This window comes from Balaenoptera borealis, assembly GCF_965194805.1.
Source record: "Balaenoptera borealis genome assembly, chromosome: 10".
Taxonomy (NCBI): domain Eukaryota; kingdom Metazoa; phylum Chordata; class Mammalia; order Artiodactyla; family Balaenopteridae; genus Balaenoptera; species Balaenoptera borealis.
In genome coordinates, this window is record NC_138874.1 from 169,743 (window position 1) to 190,912 (window position 21,170).

At 41.1% G+C, this 21,170-nt stretch overlaps 2 long non-coding RNA genes and 1 pseudogene across 3 annotated transcripts in view; 2 read left to right on the top strand and 1 right to left on the bottom strand.

The window, feature by feature from the left end:
• The window catches only part of LOC309635831, a 105,174-nt gene that overhangs the window by 14,660 nt on the left and 69,344 nt on the right, over positions 1 to 21,170 (top strand). The gene's annotated exons all lie outside the window — the stretch shown is intronic.
• The window catches only part of LOC309635833, a 117,394-nt gene continuing 97,334 nt past the window's right edge, over positions 1,111 to 21,170 (bottom strand). Inside the window, exon 2 of the long non-coding RNA XR_014249055.1 lies at positions 1,111 to 7,277. This is a non-coding gene — a long non-coding RNA (uncharacterized lncRNA). The remainder of the gene's footprint in view (positions 7,278 to 21,170) is intronic.
• On the top strand, positions 7,274 to 15,311 carry LOC309635813 (cytochrome c oxidase subunit NDUFA4 pseudogene; annotated as a pseudogene). Its single transcript has one exon. The product of its transcript is annotated as a cytochrome c oxidase subunit NDUFA4 pseudogene (transcript).

The following is a 21,170-nucleotide window of genomic DNA, read 5'->3' on the forward strand; positions in this document are numbered from 1 at the left end:
AGGGATGGCCCTCACGTGCCTTATGCTGGGCACCAGAAAAGGCCCTCACTAGGGCCATACCGCTTGTGGCCGTGGCCGCAGGCTTCCCTGTGCTTTGGGTACCACCAGGGCTCCCGTGATCCAAGCAGTCATACCACCTCTGCGCCCGGTCCTCACAGGGACAGATCCAAGGCAGCCTCAGGACCAGACTCCTGTGGGTGGACCACACGCAGAGGTGGGGATAAAACCAAAGCTGAACCCCATGGATGGGGCAAGTAAGGAAGGAGATCGAAAATCTTTCCATCAGCTGTACAAGCTGCAGATTAAATCCCCACAATCAGCTAGGTAGACCCTGCATCTGTGAAATATCTGAGTAGACAATGAGTGTTCCCACAAATGAAAACGGTCTAGCTCTAGCAGTTGTGGACTTTGGGGGCAAGCACATGCAGGAATTGGGCCCTATCAGAGTCTCAGTGGTCCCCAAAGGGCCCACGGTAGGTCCAGAGACCAGCCCAGAGGCAGAGGAGAGCCTCTTGGGGAGGCGGAGGTGGGCTGTGGCTCACGGTGTGTGCAAGGACAGTTACATCGGAGACCCCAGGGAAACATAATTATTACTATTAATTTTATTTAAAATTTTTTTGTTTTCTTTTTCTTTCTCTTTTTTGTTTGTTGCTTTTTTTGTGGGTTTTTTTGTGTTTTTTTTTTTAGTATTTTGGGATCTCTGTGTTTTATAACGTATTTTTATTTTTTATTTTTTTTATACATTTCTATTTTTACTTTGCTTTTATGTTGTTCTGTGCTCTTTTCCCTTATTTTTAGTTTTCCTCTTTTTCTTTAATATATTTTTCTTTTTTTTCTTTTTTTTTAATATTTCCATTTCTAATTTGCTTTCTGTTGTCCTGTGTTTTTTCCTTTTATTTTATTTTATTATTTTTTAAAAATCATTTTTATAGGTTTGTTCTGTTTCCTTGCTTTATTCTTCAGGTGGCACACTGCTTTGGTTTTGTTTTTAGGTTATGTGTTTTTGTTAGTTTTAATCCTAATTGTTTGATTTCATTTTTGAGTTCTTTTATTTGTCTGGTGGTTCTCTTGCTTTTTATTTTATTTGGTTCTGTTTTTGTTTCTTTTATGTGTGTGTGTGTGTGTGTGTGTGTGTGTGTTTCCTTGTTTCTATTTTTGTTTGTTTGATTTTGTTTTTACCATTTCCCTGGAGTTTGGTTTATCTTTTTTTTTTCTTTAATATATTTTCTTTTTTTTTTATATTTCTCTTTCTACATTGCTTTTCTATTGTTCTGTCTTCTTTCCCCTTTCTCGCTCTTTTTTTTTAATATCATTTTTATCAGTTTGTTTTGTTTCTTTGCTTCATTCTTCAATTGGTACTCTGCTTTGGTTTTGTTTTTTGGTTTTGGGTTTTTGTCAGCTTTCTTCTTCACTGTTTGATTTTGTTCTTGGGTTCTTTTGTTTGTCTGGTTGTTCTCTCGCTATTTGATTTATTTGGTTCTGTTTTTGTTTCTTTTGTGTGTGTGCATGTCTCCTTCTTTCTGTTTGTTTGATTTTACTTTTTACTATTTGTCTGGGGTTTTGTTAGTCTTTTTTTTTTTTAACTCCTCTTTACTGCTGGAACGAACTACTTGCAGGGTCTTGGTGCCTCACCAGAAGTCGGGCCTGAGGCTCTGGAGTGGGAGCACTATGTCCAGGATGCTGCACCATTAGAGAATTCCCAGCCTCAAGGAAGATTAATCACCGAGAGCTCTCATGGAGGCCTCTATCTGAATCCAAGACCCGGCTCCACCCAAGTGCCAGCAGCTCCCAGCACTGGACGCCTCACACCAAACAACAAACAAGACAGGAACACAAACGCACCCATCAGCACAAAGACTACCTAAAGTCCTACTAAGCTCACAGACACCCCAAAACACACCACCTGACACGGCCCTGCTCATCAGAGGGAAAAGACTCAGCTCCACCCACCAGCACGCAGGCACCAGTCCCTCCCATCAGGAAGCCTATACAGGACACTGGACCAACCCCACCACTGGGGGCCAAGAACAGAAGCAAGAGGAACTACGAACCTTCAGCCTAGAGAAAGGAGACCTCAAACACTGTAAATTAGACAAAATGAGAAGACAGAGAAATATCTTACAGGCAAAGGAACAACATAAAAACCGATAAGACCAAATAAATGAAGAGAAAAGAGGCAAACTACCTGAAAAAGAATTCAGAGTAATGATAGTAAAGATGATCCAAAATCTTGGAAATAGAATGGAGAAAATACAAGAAACGTTTAACGAGGACCTAGAAGAACTAAAGAGCAAACAAACAATGATGAACAACAGAATAAATGAAATTAAAAATTCTCTAGAAGGAATCAATAGAATAACCGAGGCAGAAGAATGGATAAGTGAGCCGGAAGATAGAATGGTGAAAATAACTGCCACAGAGCAGAATAAAGAAAAAAGAATGAAAAGAATGGAGGATAGCATCAGAGACCTCTGGGACAACATTAAGCACACCAACATTCGAATTACAGGTGTCCCAGAAGAAGAAGAAAAAAAAGAAAGGGTCTGAGAAAATATTTGAAGAGATTATAGTTGAAAACTTCCCCAACATGGGAAAGGAAATAGTCAATCAAGTCCAGGAAGTGCAGAGAGTCCCATACAGGATAAATCCAAGGAGAAACACGCCAAGACAAATATTAATCAAACTAACAAAAATTAAACACAAAGAAAAAATACTAAAAGCAGCAAAGGAAAAGCAACAAATAACATACAAGGGGATCCCCATAATGTTAACAGCTGATCTTTCAGCAGAAACTCTACAGGCCAGAAGGGAGTGGCAGGATATATTTAAAGTGATGAAAGGGAAAAACCTACAACCAAAATTACTCTACCCGACAAGGATCTCATTCAGATTCAACGGAGAATTCAAATGCTTTACAGACAAGCAAAAGTTAAGAGAATTCAGCACCACCAAACCAGCTCTACAACAAATGCTAAAGGAACTTCTCTAGGCAGGAAACACAAGAGCAGGAAAAGACTTACAAAAACAAACCCAAGGGGGCTTCCCTGGTGGCACAGTCGTTAAGAATCCACCTGCCAAGGCAGGGGACAGAGGTTCGAGCCCTGGTCCAGGAAGATCCCACATGCCGCGGAGCAACTAAGCCCGTGATCCAGAACTACTGAGCCTGCACTCTAGAGCCTGTGAGCCACAACTACTGAGCCCATGTGCCACAACTACTGAAGCCTGCTTGCCTAGAGCCCGTGCTCCTCAACAAGAGAAGCCACCACAATGAGAAGCCTGCGTGCCACAATGAAGAGTAGCACCCCACTCACTGCAACTAGAGAAAGCCCACGCGCAGCAACGAAGACCCAACACAGCTAAAAATAAAATAAATAAAAAAATTTTTAAAAACCCAAACAATTAATAAAACAGTAATAGGAACATACATATCAATAATTACCTTAAATGTAAAGGGATTAAATGCCCCAACCAAAAGACACAGACTGGCTGAATGGATACAAAAACAAGACCCATATATATGCTGTCTACAAAAGACTGACTTCAGACCTAGGGACACAAACAGAATGAAAGTGAGGGGATGGAAAAAGATATTCCATGCAAATGGAAATCAAAAGAAAGGTGGAGTAGCAATACTCATATTAGACCAAATATACTTTAAAATAAAGACTTACAAGAGACAAGGAAGGACACTACATAATGATCAAGGCATCAATCCAAGAAGAAGATATAACAATTGTAAATATCTATGCACCCAACATAGGAGCACCTCAATACATAAGGCAAATGCTAACAGTCATAAAAGGGGAAATCAACAGTAACACAATAATAGTATGTGACTTTAATACCCCACTTACACCAGTGGACAGATCAGCCAAACAGAAAATAAATAAGGAAACACAAGCTTTAAATGACACATTAGACCAGATGGACTTAATTGATATTTATAGGACATTCCATCCAAAAACAACAGAATACACTTTCTTCTCAACTGCACACAGAACATTCTCCAGGATAGATCACATCTTGGGTCACAAATCAAGCCTTGGTAAATTTAAGAAAATTGAAATCGTATCAAGCATCTTTTCTAACCACAATGCTATGAGCCTAGATATCAATTACAGGAAAAAATCTTAAAAAAATACAAACACATGGAGGCTAAACAATACGCTACTAAACAACCAAGAAATCACTGAAGAAATCAAAGAGGAAATCAAAAAATAGCTAGAAACAAATGACAATGAAAACACGATGACCCAAAACCTATGGCATGCACCAAAGGCAGTTCTAAGAGGGAAGTTTATAGCAATACAATTCTACCTCAAGAAACAAGAAACATCTCAAATAAACAACTTCACCTTACACCTAAAGCAATTAGAGAAAGAAGAACAAAAAAAAAAACCCAAAGTTAGCAGAAGGAAAGAAATCATAGATCAGATCAGAAATAAATGAAAAATAAATGAAGGAAACAATAGCAAAGATCAATAAAACTAAAAGCTGGTTCTTTGAGAAGATGAACAAAATTGATAAACCATTAGCTAGCTTCATTAGGAAAAAAAGGGAGAAGACTCAAATCAACAGAATTAGAAATGAAAAAGGAGAAGTAACAACTGACACAGCAGGAATACAAAGGATCGTGAAAGATTACTACAAGCAACTATATGCCAATAAAATGGACAACCTGGAAGAAATGGACAAATTCTTAGAAAAGTACAACTTTCCAAGACTGAACCAGGAAGAAATAGAAAACATGAACAGACCAATCACAAGCACTGAAATTGACACTGTGATTAAAAATCTTCCAAAAACCAAAAGCCCAGGAGCAGGTGGCTTCACAGGCGAATTCTATCAAACATTTGGAGAAGAGCTAACACCTATCCTTCTCAAACTCTTCCAAAATATAGCAGAGGGAGAAACACTCCCAAACTCATTCTATGAGGCCACCATCACCCTGGTACCAAAAACCAGACAAAGATGTCACAAAAAAAGAAAATTACAGGCCAATATCACTGATGAACATAGATGCAAAAATCCTCAACAAAATACTAGCAAACAGAATCCAACAGCACATTAAAAGGATCATACACCATGGTCAAGTGGGGTTTATCCCAGGAATGCAAGGATTCTTCAATATATGCAAATCAAACAATGTGATACACCATATTAACAAACTGAAGGATAAAAATCATATGATCATCTCAGTAGATGCAGAAAAAGCTTCTGACAAAATTCAACACCCATTTATGATAAAAAACTCTCCAGAAAGTTAGCATAGAGGGAACCTAACTCAACATAATAAAAGCCATATATGATAAACCCACAGCCAACATCATTCTTAATGGTGAAAAACTGAAAACATTTCCTCTAAGATCAGGAATGAGACAAAGGTGCCCACTCTCACCACTATTATTCAACACAGTTTTGGAAGTTTTAGTCAGGGCAACAAGAGAAGAAAAAGAAATAAAAGGTATCAAAATTGGAAAAGAAGAAGTAAAAATGTCACTGTTTGCAGATAACATGATAATATACATAGAAGATCCTAAAGATGCCACCAGAAAACTACTAGAGCTAATCAATGAATCTGGTAAAGTGGCAGGATACAAAATTAATGCACAGAAATCTCTTGAATTCCTATACAGTAAAAACGAAAAATCAGAAGGAGAAATCAAGGAAACACTCCCATTTACCACTGCAACAGAAAGAATAAAATACCTAGGAACAGACCTACCTAAGGAGGCAAAAGACCTGTATGCAGAAAACTATCAGACACTGATGAAAGAAATCAAAGACAATACAAACAAATGGAAAGATATACCATGTTCTTGGATTGGAAGAATCAACATTGTGAAAATGACTATACTACCCAAAGCAATCTACAGATTCAGTGCAATCCCTATCAAACTACCAATGGCATTTTTCACAGAACTAGAACAAAAAATTTTACTATTTGTATGGAAACACAAAGACCCTGAATATCCAAAGCAATCTTGAGAATGAAAAACGGAGCTGGAGGAATCAGGCTCCCTGACTCCAGGCTATACTACAAAGCTACAGTAATCAAGACAGTATGGTACTGGCACAAAAACAAAAATATATATCAGTGGAACAGGATAGAAAGCCCAGAGATAAACCCACGCACATACGGTCACCTTATCTTTGACAAAGGAGGCAAGAATATACAATGGAGAAAAGACAGTCTCTTCAATAAGTGGAGCTGGGCTTCCCTGGTGGCGCAGTGGTTCAGAATCTGCCTGCTAATGCAGGGGACACGGGTGTGAGCCCTGGTCTGGGAAGATCCCACATATCGCGGAGCAACTAGGCCCGTGAGCCACAACTACTGAGCCTGCGCATCTGGAGCCTGTGCTCCACAACAAGAGAGGCCACGATAGTGAGAGGCCCGCGCACCACGATGAAGAGCGGCCCCCACTTGCCGCAACTAGAGGAAGCCCTCGCACAGAAACGAAGACCCAACACAGCCAAAAATAAATAAATAAATTAATAAAAAAAAATAAGTGGAGCTGGGAAAACTGGACAAATACATGTAAAAGAGTGAAATTAGAACACTTCCTAACACCATACACAAAAATAAACTCAAAATGGAGTAAAGAGCTAAATGTAAGGCCAGACACTATCAAACTCTTAGAGGAAAACATAGGCAGAACACTCTTTGACATAAATCACAGCAAGATCTTTTTTGACCCACCTCCTAGAGTAATGGAAATAAAATCAAAAATAAACAAATCAGACCTAATGAAACTTCGAAGCTTTTGCATAGCAAAGGAAACCATAAACAAGACAAAAAGACAACGCTCAGAATGGGAAAAAATATTTGCAAATGAAGCAACTGACAAAGGATTAATCTCCAAAATATAGAAGCAGTTCATGCAGTTCAATATCAAAAAAACAAACAACCCAATCCAAAAATGGGCGGAAGACCTAAATAGACATTTCTCCAAAGAAGATATACAGATTGCCAACAAACACATGAAAGGATGCTCAACATCACTAATCATTAGAGGAATGCAAATCAAATCCACCATGAGGTATCACCTCAGACTGGTCAGAATGGCCATCATCAAAAAATCTACAAACAATAAATGCTGGAGAGGGTGTGGAGAAAAGGGAACCCTCTTGCACTGTTGGTGGGAATGTAAATTGATACAGCCACTATGGAGAACAGTATGGAGGTTTCTTAAAAAACTAAAAATAGAACTACCATACTACCCAGCAATCCCACTACTGGGCATATACCCTGAGAAAACCATAATTCAAAAAGAGTCCTGTACCACAATGTTCATTGCAGCACTATTTACAATTGCCAGGACATGGAAGCAACCTAAATGTCCATCGACAGATGAATAGATAAAGAAGATGTGGCACATATATACAATGGAATATTACTCAGCCATGAAAAGGAACGAAATTGAGTATTTTGTAATGAGGTGGATGGACCTAGAGTCTGTCATACAGAATGAAGTAAGTCAGAAAGAGAAAAACAAATACCGGATGCTAATGCACATATATGGAATCTAAAAAAACAGTACTGATGAACCTAGTGGCAGGGCAGGAATAAAGACACAGATGTAGAGAATGGACTTGAGGACACAGTGGGGAACAGGAAGCTGGGACGAAGTGAGAGAGAAGCATTGACATATAACCACTACCAAATGTAAAATGGATGGCCAGTGGGAAGCAGCCGCATAGCACAGGGAGAGGAGCTCGATGCTTTGTGACGACCGAGAGGGGAGGGATAGGGAGGATGGGAGGGAGGCTCAAGAGGAAGGGGATATGGGGATATAAGTATACTTATAGCTGATTCACTTTGTTACACAACATTGTAAAGCAATTATACTCCAATAAAGATATATAAAAAAAAAATGAGGGTAACGATAATGGCTGCTACTTACTGAGTATATTTATGCCAAAAAGAGCACTAATTATTTCACATACATTATTCCACTTAATCTGCATCACACCACTAACAGGTTGGTACTACTATCTCCTGCTTATACAATAAATGAGGAATTCATCTCCATTCCCCAAAAACAGTTTTTTCCTTGGAATTCTGGGAATCCTCTGAAGGCTTCTCATGTGCTCTCTTAACTAGTCCTATTAACTATTCCATGGGCTTTTATATTTTCCTCCTTTTCTATTCCAGCTCTAGGGCACTATCTCTTGCACTGCAAATAGGCATTGTGTGATAATCTATTGCTGTACAACAAACCACCCCTAATTTTCATGGCTTAAAACATCAAGAATATATTACTTCCATCGAGTCCATGAGTTGACCAAGTGGGTTTTTGTTTGTTTGTTTGTTTTGCTTCATTGGTGTCATCTGGGATGTTGGGAAATCCTGGTCCAAAATGACTTCACTCATGGCTGAGAAGTGGTGCTAGTTGTCAGCTGGGAGCCTCAGCCCTCCTTTTCATGTGGCTCCTTGGGCTTTCTCACAGCATGAGGACTGAATTCCCAGAAGGAGTGTTCCAAAGCAGCAAAATTTGATGTTGCAGATCTCCTAAAGCCCAGCCTCTGAAGTTACAAAGCATCATTACTGTCATGTTACATTGGTCAAGGCAAGTCATAAGACCAATGCCGACCAAAGTAGGTTCAAGGGAAAGGGGAATAAATTTCACCTCTTAATGGGATTGGTGGCAGAAAGTTTGAGGTTATCTTTAATGCCCTGTAGCCACCAAAACCACCACTACCAAAGCTTGCAAAAGGCACCACTACTGCTGCAGAGGCCCAATATCATTTGGTCCAAAGCACACAATGCCTTATGTTGACAGTGCTAATGTCTGCACTGAAACTGCTGCTGATACCAGTACTGGAAAATTACTATAAAGCTACAGGCACCATTCCTCATTACTGTCAATATTACCAAAATTAGTAGTGCCCAACATCTTGTTTCCTCATTATCCAAACAAGATTGTAATGAAACTGCTTTGAGAATTTTATACATAGCCCCCAACGATAGCCAGCTCAGGCCTCAGGTTTGTCCAAGGGCCATGGACCAGAATCAGGGGTGCTGAGTAGCACAGCGTCAGGCCTAAGGGACTAACATAGTACTGTATTCAGAATCAGCTCTCTCCTCTGCTTCTGGGTACTGCCCTTGAACAAATCTGGCCACCTCATTTCTGAGTACTTTTGGGATGAGTTCTAACACAGATTCTCATGCGGTTGATTCCCAAGGGGTCCCCACCTCATTTTCTAGGAATGACTGAGGTGTAACATAAGCCATATATATATATATATATACCCAAGTTCAGACTCCTGCTTCATACAGAGGTAGAGGGAGGTTAGTGACTTGAAATTATACTAAAATGTAAATGACAATTCAAAATCCTTCCCTAGAGCAATGAACACCAGGGGTTTCTCATTGTCATTCACAAATGGGACCAGAAAGGAAAGACCAGCAGGAGGGCTGCCTGAGAAGGGTGAGCTCATGCTACACACCAGGCCTTGATGTTGCCAAATATTTGGAAAACTTTACCTAATGTGATCCTCCCAACAAATCTACAAGGTAGGTGATAATGCTCCCATTTTACAGATGAGCTCATTTAGATTTAAAAAATTACGTCAGCTCCTGAAGTTGCCCGTGTACTGGGTGCTGAGCCAGGATTCCCTCCAGGCCTACCTTACTCGCAAGCATAGCCCCTTTCCTGCAGTGCTATACTGTCTCCCTGGGATGCCTTAAACATTTGTATCCCCATCACCTGGCTCCACGACCTTCACCTCGTCCTTCCTGGCTCAATGTTTGCGATGATAGAAGAAGAATTTCCCCATTACGCTAAAGCAGCCTTGATGACAGTTTAACACGGGTTCGTCCTCCACAGGCACAGTCAGGGCCAGTAGGAACCGCCCTAGCTTTTAAAAGCCTTTCTTCATTGAGAGAAATTGAATTTTGCAGCTGGAAACCTTAGGAAAGCTAAAAAGACATCATGCTAACTTACAAAATTCCGGCTCCCTATGGTGATAAACATGCACAGTATTCTTAGCTGGGAAGTCACTGTCAATTTACCTCTCCATTTGTCAGCCAAAATAATGAACCCACAGAGTAAAACGGCTTTCTCAAAAAGTCAGACTTCCCACTTGCTCACAGAAATGATCAAAGCCGAGCGAAGAACAGCACTGATGTCTGACTGCAGTAGTAGAACTTGGTTCACGGCTTACCCTGAACTCATGCTTCACATTGCCCCAGTATCTAACTGGTCTAAGACTCCCTCACCTTTCTAACAGGCACAGAGAGTAAAGAATTTTCTGGGGAAACATTACGTGCCCTCTCAACGACTATTATTTGGCAAAAAAAATATTTTTAATCATTTCCTAGTCTTTGAAATAGGAAGTATTTCAGTGAGAACTACGAGATATATGTGACAGAAACAGTGAATCATATTTTACAGGCAGTAAACAAGATCGAGAGAGAAACTGAGTGACTTACATAATATCACAGAGAGAGTCTGAAATTTCAACTCAAAGGTGTCAATATCCAGCTTTGTGATTACTTCCTTGAAAATTATGCTTCTCACAAACCAGCATCCTACCAGGATCCTAAATTCAGTCTTGCCAGGATGTCTGAATAGACTGAACCATTCATATCCATTCAGAAGTTTAAATGCAAGTGTTTTGCTGTCAGAATATTAACCCTAACATGATTCACCTACTCTCTATCAAATGTAGTACCAATTTCTGTCTTTTTTCCAGTTTTAATCCACCACAACTGTCACCTAAAGCATTTTTTTTAAAGCACAGTTACTTCAAATACAAGTTGAAGAGTTTCACTAAGAAATATAAGCCTTTATCTAATATTTTAGCTAAGCCTGCAGACATACACCAGAAAAACCATTTAATTCTAAGTAAAGATAGAATCTAATTTTAATTCCATTAAGATAAGGACACACACACAAAAAAAGATAAGGACAAATGAGTTGGCTATTTTGCCCTGTCAATGAGCTATTTTGCTTGAAAATTCTCCAGGAGTAAGCTGTGCCACTAGAAGGCCACAGTAGATGGATGAACGTCCTGAGCGCTTTTGTAGGTGATCCAGACTCTACTAAAATTTCACCTTTCCAGAAAACTGCATGTGAAAGAAACCACGTGACATATAATTTTTTTCTCTTCCCAGCAGCACACCAAATACAGAGAGACAAGTGTCTCTACATTTGTTCAGGCACTACAGAGGTGTCACTCACAATGACCCGGCCTCCCTCCCGTCCAGCTGCCAATCAGGCGCTGTGTGGTTGGTCTCCAAGCATCTCTCATGGTGAAAGGTCTCACTCCCTTGTTTCCACTTAACATACTAGATCAATGTCCTGCCCAAATTCAGTGCTTGAAACAGGTCTAATAGGGAGCAATAGGAATGTCGCCAATGAAAGAAAAGAATAATATAAACAATCCCACATGGTGAGTTGGTTACAAATCCAAATGTCCAATTTTCCGTGTAGGAGGAAGATAAGAAAGAGAGAAAAAAAATAACCTGAAAATGTAGGAAGATGTGATGAATACTTTCCTGACTTCTGATTTAGCAACTCTATTTTCTCTCTAGAGTTCTCTCAACAGAGCAATCAAAATGTGATAAAAATTTTGTTTTTTATGCATGAGCACTCACTGTGTGCCAGCTATTATACAAACATTTTATAAACACAATTTCTTGTAATCTTCACAGCTCAGTAAAGTAGATTCTAGGATTATGCCCGGTTTTACTGATGAGAAAAACAGAAGTTCAGGGAAGTTAACTGACTTATCCAAAGTCACACAGGTAGTAAGCTGCATGCTACACTACACGATAAAAGAAATATATATATATACACACACATATATATTATCATCCAGGATAATAGTTCCTGACCCTGGCCACACTTAGAATAACTGGGTAGCCTTTAGCCTAAAATACCAGTGCCTGGGTCCCCCTTCTAAAAATTCTGACTTAAACGGTCAGGGTGGGGCGCAAGAAATGTTGTTTTATTCTGTTTTAGGTTTCTTTAGGTGATTCTAATATGCAGCCAGGGTTAACAACAACTGAACTATGTCTAATAGAATATGTTAGTGGTTCTCAAACTGTAGCATGCATAAATCACAAGAATCATCCAGAGTTTCTGATTCTGCAGGTATGGTGGGACCTGAGAATCTGCACTTCTAACAAGTCTTCGGGTGACAGCGGGGGCGGCTGCTGGGCTGACACATTGAAAACCGCTGCTCTATGGACAGACTAAATACGGCTGAGACTGGCTAGATGTTCACCAAACCTGTCTTCTCTTCCTGATACATAGTTAAGCTACATTTCCCAGCCTACTTTGCATCTAGATGGGGCCACATGGCTAATTCTCACCAACAGCATACGCGTGGAGGTGATTTATCACTTTGGGTCTGAGGCACTTGAGAGCAAGTGAGCCTTTTCCATGCTGTCTCTCTCTTTCCTTACCTACTAGCTAGATGCAAAGGATCCAGTTTCTGAGACCCTATAAGATAGTAGAAACTCTGAGTCTCTAAATGACTGCATGGAACACGTGAACCCCATTCCCAAGGACCCACGTAGACTATCATGTGAGTAACCAATAAACCTTTATTGTTTCTTATAAGCCACTGAGGATTATAAGAGTGGTTTTTTCAGCAGTTAGCCCTGTCCAGATGAAAACACTGCACTAATACAACCATGACCTTGTAGGCAAGCCATGAGACCTCTCTGAGCCTCAGTTTCATCATCTATAAACGGGAAACGGACTAAAAGGAGCTCAAAGATCTCTTTCATGTCTAATAGTTTATGGTTCTATGAAAACAGTAATAATTCCAAAGTTAAGTGAAAATAATACTAAGTACAAAGAGAAGTAAGAATCTGTTTCACTCAGCATTGTCTAGGGTACTGCTGAGATACAGAAGAGCACAGGTGTGTTCCCTACACACCTAAAGGTCAAGCTAGAGAAACAAAATTAAAGCACATGATGCCACAGTAAGCAAAACAAGACAATAATAAGCCTACCTTCTGCCTGAAGTCAAAATATGATAAAAAGCAGAGATTCTAATAAATTCTAGACGTGCCCAATGACAACTCAATCCCTCTGGAGACAGAATAAGCAATGGAAACAAGCTACTGGACTTCAATCTGACCAACAAATATAGACTAGACAATGAGAGCTATTCCAGACTTACTTCTGAACAGCAAGAAGTGGTTCATGGTATGGAGGGGGGTGTAATTTTGAGAGAAAGTAATCAAGATCAAAATAAAGGAGGAAAATAGTAAGTGTAGTACATGTATCCTTAATCACTGGGAAAAGTTTCCATTAGCTACCCACAATAAGATTTTCCAGACTTTTAAATGAATGTAAATGTTAATCACAGCTTCCAATGCAAACCAAAAAACTACAACAGATACACACACAAAAAAGCAACTCAAACACGACACTAAAGATGGTCATCAAACCATAAGAGAAGGGAACAAAAGAGGAAAGGAAGAAAAAAGACCTACAAAAACAAACCCAAAACAATTAAGAAAATGGTAATAGGAACATACATATCGATAATCACATTAATCACAGCTTCCTTTGTATCTAGACGGCTCCTACATATTTTTAAGGGATAGGTACATAGATAGATAGAATATGGTAGGTGATATGACATGATATACACACACAAAAGAAACCTGTCACTGTGCTCGTGTAAGTATTCAAAGGTATCTATTACTAGAATAAATGCGATTTTAACAAATTTTCTTACCAAATCCTTCTCCTTGCCATTTTAGCATCTAATTGTCATTAAAACCAAAATGAATGGCTGAATATACAAATAAACTCCTTATGGAAATACCTGACAGAGCAAAACTGAAATTGACTTTTCAGATGGAAAATTATAGCTAACATTTTTTTCTCTCAGAGCTGGTACCAAAACAGTGTAGATCCTATGATAGAGTTAACCAGAATTGCAAAGAACAGTGATCACAGATAATTTACTAAAATGCCTCACAGCTTAGGCTGACAGCTCAGTATAAGAAAAGCAATTGATTTTAGGTTAATATATATGCATAAACAGATAAAAAATGTTAAAATATATTTGTACAGAGAGAAAAACAATTAGATATTCTCGGCAAACAGGTGTTGACTAGCTACCACTGTGCCAGGGCAGCAAGGCCAGTAAGACTGAGTCCTGGCCATCAGGTTGTTCAGAATCTCCCAGAACAGACAGAGTTCCTATAATGAACTACCATCTGGGCCATCATCACTGCTTGTCGGGGTGACTACAGTCTGCACACGCCTCCCATCCTGCGCCCCTCCAGTTCATTCTCACCCTGCAACAAGAATAATTTTTCTAGGGACATCCGCTCCCCCTCGGTGGGGAGACTGCTTAGTCCCAGGCCTCGCAGATTTGTTTTTCTCTGTCTGGACTCAAGGCCTCTGTGGTAACCATGCTCCACCAGATCATCGGTCAGGCCAAGAAGCATCCTAGCTTGATCCCCCTCTTCGTGTTTACTGGAGCAGCACTGTATGTCTTGCACCTGGCATTGTTCAATCCAGATGTCAGCTGGGACGGAAAGAATAACCCAGAACTCTGGAACAAACTAGGTCCCAGTGATCAATGCAAGTGAATGTAGATGACAGCAAACTGAAGAAGAGGGTCCAGACTTCTAAATGAAATGTTTCACTATAAAGCTGCTTAGAATGAAGGTCTTCCAGAAGCCATCTGCACAATTTTCCATGTGACCAGGAAATACTGCCCCTCCAAAGGCACAAAATCATGTTGGTGTATTGTGTTGGGAATTACACTGATTAATAATCTGAAACTTGAAAAACAAAAAAAGAAGAATTTTTCTTTCTTCAGCTGTGCCACACGGCATGTGGGATCTTAGTTCCCTAACCAGGGATCAAAACCACATCCCCTGAAGTGGAAGCATGGAGTCTTAACCACTGGACCCCCAGGGAAGTCCCACGAATAACTGTTCTAAAACTTGTCGCTCATCTGTTTAAAATCTGTCCATAGGTTTCCACTGACCTGAGAGCAACATCCAAAGGCTTTACCTAGCAGATAAAACCCTTCATCCACGGGCTTCCCTGGTGGCGCAGTGGTTGAGAATCTGCCTGCTAATGCAGGGGACACGGGTTCGAGCCCTGGTCTGGGAAGATCCCACATGCCGCAGAGCAACTAGGCCCATGAGCCACAACTACTGAGCCTGCGCGTCTGGAGCCTGTGCTCCACAACAAGAGAGACTGCGATAGTGAGAGGCCCACGCACCGCGATGAAGACTGGCCCCCGCTTGCTGCAACTAGAGGAAGCCCTCGCACAGAAATGAAGACCCAACACAGCCAAAAATAAATATATAAATAAATAAAGGCAGCTCTTTGTGGTCAGTGCGGCTACATTTAAAAAACAAAAAAACCCAAAAAACCCTTCACCCTCTTCTTCTGGCCCTCTTAACCCTCTCCACCTTCATTTCCACTCTTCAGCATTAAATCTGTTGATCTCAGGGAAGCAGACCTGAGATGGGAGTAGACGTGCAAGAGACTTTTTGGGGAAAATGCCTGTGAAGGGTAAAGGTGGGGAAGCAGGAGTAGGCAGGGAGAGACTTCAGACTTTGATGCAGGTCTGGCACCTATGAAAGGATAGGAAAGAGGATGAGTTGTGAAGAGTCTCAGACTGCAGACAAATCTAAAAGTTCGAGCCATGCTGATGGGGAGTCCTCAAGGGAAAGCTGGCCAGCAGAGGAGTCCCACATCACACAGGGCTGGGCCTGTACCAGCAGTCCCACCAGGCTCTGTGACTGAGGGGAGGGAAGGGAAGCAAGGAAAGAGGAGAAGGAGGGAGACGGAGAGAGACCGTGTTTTGTTCACCAAATGACTATCACATTAGTGGCATATAGCTCAATCTTAGTAAATGTTTACTGAATGAATGATGGACTAAGTTTGATGGGGGCACAGAGGAAGGAGCCATTAATCATGTCTGGGAGGGAAATGGAAGTAAGTATTTACCAACATGCTTAAAATATTAAGACTGAGTTGTGACTGGTGGAAGGCTCTAACTCACAGAGTGTAACTTCCAATCTGGTCTTCTCTGACTTCTCTCAACAAGGGCAGATACCAAGCTAGAATGAACATAGAAGGGGGACAGGTCTACTTCCTTCTCAGAAGAAGTGGAAATTTTGTTTGTTTGTTTGTTTACAATTGTTATCAATAATAATGATATATATGTGTATGCAAATGAGAGGAGTATACCAAACTATTAGTTACAGTTGTCTTTGAAAAGGTACTTATAGACGCCTTTTTTTAAAATTTATTAATTTATATTTTATTTTTGGCTGTGTTGGGTCTTCGTTTCTGTGCGAGGGCTTCCTCTAGTTGCGGCAAGCGGGGGCCACTCTTCATCGCGGTGCGCGGGCCTCTCACTATCGCGGCCTCTCTTGTTGCGGAGCACAGGCTCCAGACGCGCAGGCTCAGTAGTTGTGGCTCACGGGCTTAGTCGCTCCGCGTCATGTGGGATCTTCCCAGATCAGGGCTCGAACCCGTGTCCCCTGCATTAGCAGGCAGACTCTCAACCACTGCGCCACCAGGGAAGCCCCGAAGTGGAAATTTTTAAAGCTTTATATTCTGGGAAGCAAATCACAATTTTAGAGGTGATGTACTTGAATCTCCAAGAACTCAGAGAAGATAAGGGGAAGAAGCAACTGGGAAAACTGCCAAAGAGAATGTGAGGTGTATCTAGGAAATCTTTTCATAAGCATTCAGTAAATGAATGATTCTGGCCAGGGGAGTTATTATTGCTTCTCATTCCCCCTACTGAGAGATCCTTCTTCATCAAAATAACCATCAGCAATGAAATTATAATAGCCAGTATCTAATCCTTTCAAAGTTAGATTTATGGATTGTATCATGATCATTAGGGACATTATTTATCTGAGCAAAACAGGAAACAAATACACTTCCCAGGGACCTGTAACTCCAATACGGTACCATCTGTAGTATTATAGTTAAGAAGTCATTACAAACGCCAAGTTACTTCCTGATGCATCAATGTATACATCACAGCAGGAATTCCCTCTGATTCCAGCCTTGCCTAGACCCTTAAAATCAATTGCTATAATCCTCAGTCCCACTCCACATCTGCTTTATTGTGAGGAAAAGAAATGCATTCACAGCAACTCTTGAGTGAAAGAGTTCTAGAAATAAATACAGAGATGAGGAAGGTCCTGTAACTCCATCCCTCTGCTATCATCACTAATTACCCCTCTTCCATTCCAAGCCTCCACAGGTTATGCTTGCCTGCCTGCTTGCCTAGAAGTCAGATATGTCAAAGGAGATGGCCCCAGAAGCCCAAGTCAAAGCAGCCTTAGGCATAAGTGAAACTGATAGTCATATGCACTATGAGGGACCCAGAGAAGAGCCTCCAGCCTCCGAAAATTCTCTCTCACTGACATTTGTACTAAGGCTGAAATTTCTATACTGAAATTTTTCTTCTAAAGGAAGAAGGCATTATCAGAAACCAAGATCTTGCATAGCAACAGAACTCATCTGTATCCACTTTCCCTTACCTCCAAACAAACTTCCCTAACAGTATATACTCCCCTCCTGAAATACGATGGTCGGTCACTTGCCTTCAGATAAGAAACAGAGTTCACCTGGATCATGAAGTTGGGGGAAGGTGGTCATTTCTAGACCAATCTCGCTTGGACAGCAGAACTTCCTGCCTAGGAGGTAGGTGTTATTATCTCCTTTACACAGATGAAAAACCAGTGTAGAAATGCCCCCAATTGTTAAATACCTCACTCAAACACACCTCTGAGGGGCTGCATTTCATAGCCAGCTAGTAAATGAAGGTACTCTACCTGGGAAGCTCACACTCCCTTTTCTCACGCTCTCAGCTCCTTCCCATCCTTCAGAACTTAGCTTAACTGCTACCGTCTCAGAGCAGCCTTCCCTGGCCACTCAGTCTAAAGTTGGTCATCTCTATTTTCTCTCACAGTACCCTATTATTTTCCTTCATCACATTTATTATAGCTTGTAAGTATATACTTACTCCTCTGTTTGCTTATATTCAGTCTGGTTTTTGCAGTAGACTGTAAACTCCACAAGTGCAGAGATCATCCCTCTCCTCAGCAGAACAGCCTTGTACATAATTGATGCTCAATAAGCATTGCCTAAATGAATAATGGGTAGAGTTGCATCTCTAATCCAAATTGCCTAATTATTACCACTATGCGTGCTGCCTCCCCGTAAATGTGAGAATAAACTCCATTTGAAGCCTGAAGCCTCTCATTCAGTAAGACTTCTTCCATTGGAGCTGAGGTGATTGCACAAAATTCTCTCGCAGCCCTCAAGGAGAGGCTGCTCATCCCCATCATGCTCCTCAATCCCTGGGGTCAGCCTGGGCAATCTCCCTGGGGACTTTCTCTAAGTTGTTCTGATTTGACCTTCAAAACTCCACCACCACCCTTGAAGCTCAAACCATCTGATTCTAGCACCGGATTAGGTTTCAGCATCTATATTTATTCACATTATCCTAAAAGTATACACGAGTTTTCTAGAGCAGAGGTACTATTACTTACAGCAATAACCACATCAGTTCTCCTCTGGCTCAATTCTTTCCTTTGTGGCTATGCGATGAGAACCAGAGGTCAGCCTACCTATACCAGGATCTATACTATAGGGAAGGGACCCAAAACATGAAGCTGCGAGCTTATCTAGGATGAGGGCAGCTGTCCCCTTTCCCCTGTGAGAGAAAAAAAACTTTTCTCCCCAATGCAAACAAATGAACCTTGGGAAGAGAAGGGAATGACTCCTGAGTTCTGGTCCTTTGGAATATAAATAAAGGTCTCCAGGAAGAAGCCAAGCATCTACAAATTAACAATCTCTTCAACGTCTCCATGATACTAGGTTTCATTCCTCTTCTGAAATGTAAGCATTTACCTTGGGAGGTAAACTTCTCAGGATGGTCTCTTACTTACTGTCTAACCACCCTTTAAATACAAGGCTTGTCCTGTGACCCCGATCCCACGTTTCTTTGCTCAGAAAGCCTTAACCATACGGAAACATAAAAATATTTTCTCTACAGCCCCACACCACCCTCTGGTCCTGCTCGAGCTGCCATCTCCTGATTTCCTATTCATTCTTCCATTTTCATGAGCAACTTTAGGTATTAGCTCTTGAATCTCCTCTAAATTCTGCCATCATCCTGGAGAATTCTAACACCCTTGTGGACAAATGTTGGGGAAGTGGGGAAGCCTGATACTCAGACAAAACTGAGGTAACCAGCATGAAAAGCATATCAGTCAGGGTCAAATCTGGAAAACAGTAACCACTCTACGTACTCCAAGTATGGAGGGTTTAACACAAGGAATTAGAGGTAGCTAGAAGAGCTGGGGAAGTGAAACTCAGGAAATTCACTGCTAAAAAACCTGTGCTTACATGGAAGCAACCTAAGTGTCCATCAACAGATGAATGGATAAAGAAGATGTGGCACATATATACAATGGAATATTACTCAGCCATAAAAAGGAACGAAACTGAGTTATTTGTAGTGAGGTGGATGGACCCAGAGTCTGTCATACAGAGTGAAGTAAGTCAGAAAGAGAAAAACAAATACCATATGCTAACATATATATATGGAATCTAAAAAAAAAAAATGGTTCTGAAGAACCTAGGGGCAGGGCAGGAATGAAGAAGCAGACATAGATAATGGACTTGAGGACACCGGGAGGGGGAAGGGTAAGCTGGGATGAAGTGAGCGAGTGGCATGGACATATATACACTACCAAGTGTAAAATAGATAGCTAGTGGGAAGCAGCTGCATAGCACAGGGAGATCAGCTCGGTGCTTTGTGACCACCTAGAGGGGTGGGATAGGGAGGGTGGGAGGGAGACACAAGAGGGAGGGGATATGGGGATATATGTATACGTATAGATGATTCACTGTGTTATACAGCAGAAACTAACACACCATTGTAAAGCAATTATACTCCAATAAAGATGTTAAAAAAAAAACCTGTGCTTATAGCATAGACTTGAATGTCTTATAAGAAGCTCCCTAAGACCCTAAGAAGTTGCTTCAAATGCCATGTCTTTATCTCCCCTCAGCACCTCCTAAGAGAGTAATGGCCTCTCCTCCCCAACCTTCCCATCTCCCCTCATTGGTGGACCCTAACCCAGCTTCAGGGTCAGAAGAGGGAAGAGGACTCAGGGAAACTCAGGTTTCTGCCCTAAAAGAGAGATCATACAAGGGGTTTGAAGCTGATTCCAAGTTGACAACAGATAATCCAGCACAAGGCTAGAGTCATGGTCTTCTCTGTTTCTTCTCCTATTTGAAAGCATTTATGATAGAGAATCCCTCCGACAGCTTTTGCTTTTATTCTTCTCAAGAGATGGCCTCTGGGAGCCATTTGCTGGAGAGAATTGCTTTCATTATATATTTGGTCATCCCAACCAGGAAGTCCTCAACTTTCTTTTCAGCAAAGATAAACTGCTCCAATAAAAATTTAAAAAATAAAAAGATAAACACAGAGAGATGATGATACCCCTAAACCATCTCTTAAATACTAAATTAAAATGTTGAATATAAATCTACAAATGGAATGTAGCAGCTTCCTGAATACATCCAGAAGTGGTTCCATTGCTACATTTTCAAGGAGCCCATTCTGGACCATTTTCATTAGGGAAGAATTTCCTCTTAAATCATGAAATTCAAACCATGAATATCAAATATCCTTTAGTGTTTCAGGTTTTCATGACTGAAAACTTCAGTGCTTTTTCTGCTACATTAAGTAAAAATGGAAAAGTAAAATAGTTGAATGAGTGGTGGCATGAAATTTCATTTAACTCAGCATGAACCCACAGAAACCAAGAAACATGAAAAGTTCATCAGTTTAAAAAGGGATTGAGGGGGCTTCCCTGGTGGCGCAGTGGTTGAGAATCTGCCTGCTAATGCAGGGGACACGGGTTCGAGCCCTGGTCTGGGAAGATCCCACATGCCACGGAGCAGTTGGGCCCGTGAGCCACAACTACTGAGCCTGCGCGTCTGGAGCCTGTGCCCCGCGACGGGAGGGGCCGCGATAGTGAAAGGCCCGCGCACCGCGATGAAGAGCGGTCCCTGCACCGCGATGAAGAGTGGCCCCCACTTGCCTCAACTAGAGAAAGCCCTCGCATGAACCGAAGACCCAACACAGCCAAAAATAAAATAAAATAAATAAATAAAGTAGCTATTAAA